Source organism: Rhineura floridana, chromosome 1, assembly GCF_030035675.1.
Source record: "Rhineura floridana isolate rRhiFlo1 chromosome 1, rRhiFlo1.hap2, whole genome shotgun sequence".
In the NCBI taxonomy this organism is placed as follows: Eukaryota; Metazoa; Chordata; class Lepidosauria; order Squamata; family Rhineuridae; genus Rhineura; species Rhineura floridana.
This window is the reverse complement of record NC_084480.1, coordinates 298,917,544-298,923,543: the sequence shown is the minus strand read 5'-3', so window position 1 is coordinate 298,923,543 and position 6,000 is coordinate 298,917,544. Positions and strand designations below refer to the sequence as shown.

Genomic DNA, 6,000 nt, shown 5'->3' with positions numbered 1-6,000 from the left:
AGTTTATATTAATATCTTACAGTACAATCCTAACCATTTCTATTCAGAAGCAAATTCTATTGAATTCAACAGGGCTTACTCCCAAGTAAGTGAGAGTAGGATTGCTGTTCTTCAAGGATTTTTGTGACTCTGTATTGTAGTAGTTGACTAGGCAACTGATGTTTTGCAATCCTCCACTCTGATGGCTTTTTTTGCTCATTCAGTTTCTGTGCTACTGTCAGCTCTACACTGCATCAGCAGTGCCAGGGGGGGCTGGAAATTCCTGGGGCTTTGGCAGGGAAGGAAAGTCCTTAACCAGCAGTCAGGTTGTAAATCTGCCAGGCCTATCCGAAGCGTACTTGCCGAGTCAGAAGTCCAGAAGCGAGGTCAGTGGAGGTCCAGGATCAATTGCCAAGGGGTCAGTCAAAGAGATGCTGCAGGGAAACTAGGTCTACACAAAGCCACACCTGACATTGCAGTCAGCAACAAGCTGAAGCCAAGGTGTGCCTTATAAAGAGCCAGGTTGACAGCAGGTGTGAGTCCTCAGCGTTTGGGCCTTAAGGAGACAGGCCTGCCTCTCTTCTGCCTGACCTTCTGCTGTCTACGTTCTGCAGGTGAGGGGGGAGTATCCTGTTCACTGTCTGTGTCTGGCTGCAGGGACTCTGCTGTATCTGGGGTGCTCTGCAGCTGAGGGGGAGAAGGAGCTGGGTTCTCAGGAGGCTCCTCCATGTCTCCTTCTGCGTCTGCTGCTCCTGGGTCTGCTGCTGTTACTCCCGAGTCGTCCTCATCTGAGGAGTCCTCTGATGGGGCCATGACAGCTGCTCTTTGACTGATGTTTTACTGGATTTGTGACAACTACCGACCAGTTGCAAATACCCCCTTTTTAGGGAAGGTGATTGAGAGGGTTTGGCGCAGCAGTTTCAGGTACTTTTGGATGAAACAGGTTATCTTGACCCGTCCCAGTCTGGGTTCTGGCGTGGTTATGGGACTGAATCAGCCTTGGTCGCCCTGATGGATGACCTTTATTGGGAGAAGGACAGGGGGAGTGCGACCCTGTTGTTCTTACTTGATCTCTTGGAGGCTTTTGATACCAATGACCATGGTATCCTTCTGGGCCAACTTGATGAGATGGGTATTGGAGGCACTGTTTTACTGTGGTTCCGATCCTATCTCCAAGGTTGCTCTCAGAGAATAGCATTGGGTGACTGTCTTTCGGCCCCCTGGCAGTTGTGCTGTGGGGTGCCGCAGGGTACCATCTTGTCCCCCATGCTGTTTAACATCTATATGAAACTCTTGGATGCAGTCATCAGGAGCTTTGGGGCGAGGTGTCAGCAGTATGCTGGTGATACCCAGCTCTATTTCTCTGTAACATCTGGATCGGGAGAAACTGTGCAAGCCCTTGACTGCTGCCTGGACTCGGTGGTGGGCTGGAGGAGGGCCAATAAACTGAGCATGAATCCTAGCAAGACAGAGGCACTGTAGGTTGGTGGTTCCCGAGTTCAGATAATTGGTCAGTTGCCTGCTTTGGATGGGGTTGTACTCCCTCTGAAAGAGCAGGTCCATAGTCTGGGGGTGTTCCTGGATCCATCTTTGTCGCTAGAGGCCCAGGTGACCTCCGTGGCTAGGAGTGCCTTTTACCAGCTTTGGCAGGTAAGACAGCGGTGGGCATTTCTGGACTGGGATAGCCTAACCACTGTTGTCCACTGGTAACCTCCAGTTGGATTACTGTAATGCGCTCTATGTGGGGCTGCCCTTGAGGCTGGTCCGGAAGCTGTAGCTGGTGCAAAATGCAGCGGCGAGACTGTTCATTGGGACAGGGTATTGCCAACATGTCACCCAGCTGCTGAAAGAATTGCACTGGCTACCCATTTGCTACTGGGCCAAGTTCAAGGTTCTAGTTTTGGTGTACAGCTCAGGACCAGGATACCTGAAAGACCGTCTTACCCCTTATATACCCAGTCAATCACTGCAATCTGCAGGTGAGGGCCTCCTGCAGATACCATCTTATCAGGAGGTCTGTTCCGCACAACATAGGAAACGGACCTTTAGTGTGGCAGCACCTACCCTATGGAATTCCCTCCCCTTAAATATTAGACAGGCATCATCTCTGTTATCTTGTCAGCACCATTTGAAGACTTTCCTCTTTCAACAGGCCTTTTAAGTTGAAACCTATCCCAGTCTGTGTCTGTGTTGGAACTGCTTTTTAATATGTTTTTTTTAAAAAAAACAATATGTTTTTAAATCCTTTTTTAAAGATGTTTTAAAAGCTTTTAAAAAATGTTTTTAAAGTTGTTTTGTTTTGGTATATTTTAGGATCTGTTTTTATGATGTTGTGGTGTGTTTTTAGTGCTTCTGTTTGTCGCCCTGGGCTGCTGCTGGAAGGAAGGGCGGGATATAAATTAAATAATGAATAAATAAACAAATAAAATTTATTATTTTTGTTTTAATTGTTCAGTCCCCCAGAGAACCATGGTTGTGGGGAGAATGAAGATTATAATAAATAAATCAATAAACCAGTTTGGAAGGCTCTGAAAGAGGTTTAGACAATTTCATGGATGATAAGGTTATCACTTGCTACTAGTTATGATGGCTATGCTCTCCCTCCACAGCTGGAGAGAGTGTGCTTCTGAATATCAGTTACTTGGAAACACAGGAAGACAAAGGGCAGTTGTGCACAGGAAGACCTCCTTGTGGGCTTCCCATAAGCATCTGGTTGGCCACTCTGAGAACAGGATGCTGGACTAGAAGCATGGCCGACGCCAGGCATGACTGGGCCGTTGGGCACCAGCCTGCCCCAGGCCCATGGCACCGACCTGCATGTGCCACCTACTTCTCCCATTGTGGTGAATGCTGGCCATGCTGCAGATGCATGACTACCATCAACCAAGATGGTGGCGGGGGCTTCCCTAAGGGGGAGCCTTGGCTACCATCTTGGTTGATGGTAGGCATGTTTGATGGTCAGGGTCCCCTCTGGGCCCTGGGGGCCCTTGGCTAGGGCCCGATCTGGCCACCCTCTGGCACCGGCCTTCACTAGAAGGGCCATTGGCCTAATGCAGCAGGCTCTTCTAATGTTCTTAAATACACTTCCTGCTTGAAATGTCTTTCCTTCTTTGAATCATACATGTTAGTGACCAATGGAAATGTCCTTCATTAATGATGACAAGGCAAGGGCATAGAGATGGCTGATATACTGCAGAACATTTGCACTCATGCACATCATTTTCACACAAGGGGTGCTTCCAGACTGTTACTATTTTCAGGTGGGATTCAATCACATGCTGGCAAATTTAGGTTGCACAATGAAAGTTAATCTGGTACTCTTGTCATGTGCAACCAACCCATTCCCACCCCACCCCCAAATCAGAATTTTTGCAGTAAGAAAAGTGATGGAAAATGCACTGGGAAGTGTGGGATAGCATTTACATCATCCAACCTCCCCACAACAAAGCAGAATGAATGCTCCATAAATAGTCAACATTGTCTAACCTTCCTCCAAACAAATCAGGATGAATCTACTGAATGTTTTGGGAAATCGTTTGCTCACTATGCATTTTGACACCTCTTAAGATATTACAACCAAATTTTGCATGATGGTTCCTGAGATCAAGGAGCAGGTTTTTGTCTCTGTTTGGATATAATTGGGCCATTTTGAATTAAGATGGTGGCCTGAACGTTTCAAAACTGCACTATTGTTTTATTCTTAGAATTCCTAAGCAACATCAGTTACGAGGCTGCTAATGCTCAAGAAACAGGTTGTCTGGAAGTGACCGGGAGTGCAGGCCAGGTTGTGGAGCTACAGCCAGACTACCATGAGGGCATGTTGGTGCTTTTGCCATGTCCAATTCAGCTAACAAAAACTGCAATCAAAATGCGTTGCTATCAGAATATAGTTTGCATTTTCCCCAAATTTCCTTTTGTCAGTGAGCTTTCCTGCTGCATGGTGGGTTGAATTATTAAAATGTTCTCTTCAGCTGAATAGAAACATAAAGCCAAAATGATCTTATTTGTACAAACAAGTTGCAGCTGAGCACTTTCCCACTTGCCCTTTGTATCGTTGCTTCATAATCTACTTTACTCATACACCAAGCAAGACTCCCCAGATCCCACAAGCAGCACGGGAAAGACCTATGAGGATGGAAGGAGGGGAAATATTGTGTGTTTTATAATTGATCCCTGAAGCAAAATACAAGAATCCAGAGAAGAAAATGATTGTGTTTAAGAAGCATAAAACATGTTTGTGTCTAGGGTGTTTTTAAAAAGAGAGGTAGGGAAAAGAGTACTTGAGTAAAATTGTTCTTTGAACAGCGGCTAAAATCCAATGGAGTTTAGTATACGTCTAGCACAATCTGAGTTGTCATAGCCAGTTTTCTCCACTTAGACCTGGCAAAGTATTCATGTGCGTATTTATTTCTAATTACCCAAGGAACAATAAAAGTTAACATTGAATTTGTTCACTCATTGAAACTGGTGCATCAGAAATTTGATTCAGTTCACATTTAAGGCTGAATCTATTGAATTTGCACTTTCCAAAACAATATGGGAACTGAAACACAGCCATACTTCAAAATTTGCACTTATCTGAATTTTGCGATGCAGGTGTCCAACCAAATAGTGTTTACAAAAATGTACATATTAGGGGAGGTGTGCATAAAATTGAATATATTGGTGAAAATAACATACAAAAATGCATTATATTAAGAGAAAATGTTTGCAAAAATGTGTACATTAATCAGAACTGCATACAAAGTTTGTTTATTAGAAATTTATTCTAAAATGCTGAAGAATTTTCATGAGGATTTTTTTTAAAAAAAATGCAAATTCTTGCAGAAATGTGGAGGACTGAATTTAGACTGGAAAAATGAAAGAACTGAAATTGACAGATCCTTCCATCCCTACTCACTGAGTTCTTTTCATGTGGTGTGTCAACCCCCGTTCAGCAGTAGAAATTGTATTCATCTTTATAACAACTCTGCTAGCTGTGTACCTTTACCAAAAGCTCTAACTATACAGAAATCAGCAGGTGAAGTTTCTCACAAACATGGAGATAGACATGTCCACTTGCTAGTGTCTGCAAATCAAACTGCTATCAAAGGCACAGGGAGTTGGTAAAAAGTTGGGCCCCAATCCAAATTTGGCCCAAACAGTTTGTTTAAGCTAGGTCCCATTCTGAGCGAAGATCATGTAATGATCCCGATGATCTCATCCTGTGCCCTGCTGCTAACTGCCCTGATCCCCCCCACTACTCCTCTGTTGCCACCTTCAATTTCCCCATCCCTTTCCCTTCTTACCTGGTAACAGTGGAGAGGGTTCAGCAGAGCCTCCACTGCAACGCGGCAGTGACTATGTCCAGCAGTACTCAGGGCATCATGAACCAGGGGAATATTGTTCCTGATACCCCACGTGCTGAAGCACTTAGTCACAGCAGGGTTCTAAAACAGGACCCTTCCAGCTCAGAAAGGGGGGAAAGAGCATGGGAAAAGAAGGATATTGCACAGAGATAATTTCTGCAGGGACCTGGAGAAGGGCTGTTGCTTAGCGGAGGTGTAGTTATCTGGGGTCTCAGGGGGTCTTAGACCCTTTACTTTTTGGGGAGCAGGGTCCCAGCAGTGTCCCTCTGTCTCCAGCATCCTACAAGCCAATCCGCATGAAAGTGGAGTGTGTTAGCCACTGAGAAGAGTCTTCTAACGTGCTTCCTTGTCCGTTCCTGCTGATTGGAGCCAATCAGAGTGAAAGGAGGTGAGTCAGCCACTGAGAAGACTCTTCTATTTCAAGCTTTCTCAGTCTCAACCCTGCAGCAAAAAAAAGGGGGGGAGTGACACGGCTGTGACAAACATGAAGGGACCTTGCACTTCAGAATTTGCCACTGCACTACTGCTGCTTAGTGGAAGGTTGCCTGGCATGCAGAAGGTCTCAGTTTCAACCCCCAGCATGTGCAGGTAGGGCCTGCCTGAAACCCTTCTTGAAAACCTGTAGAGCCATTGCCAGTCATCGTAGACAATACTGAGCTAGATGAACCAATGG

At 45.4% G+C, this 6,000-nt stretch overlaps 1 protein-coding gene across 1 annotated transcript in view; it reads left to right on the top strand.

Annotated features, from left to right (window-relative positions):
- Nucleotides 1–524: 524 nt before the first annotated feature.
- Nucleotides 525–6,000, top strand: part of SLC30A8 (solute carrier family 30 member 8) — an 87,300-nt gene continuing 81,824 nt past the window's right edge. The window contains exon 1 of the mRNA XM_061607470.1: nucleotides 525–593. The gene's annotated coding sequence lies outside the window, so the exon portion shown is untranslated. The remainder of the gene's footprint in view (nucleotides 594–6,000) is intronic.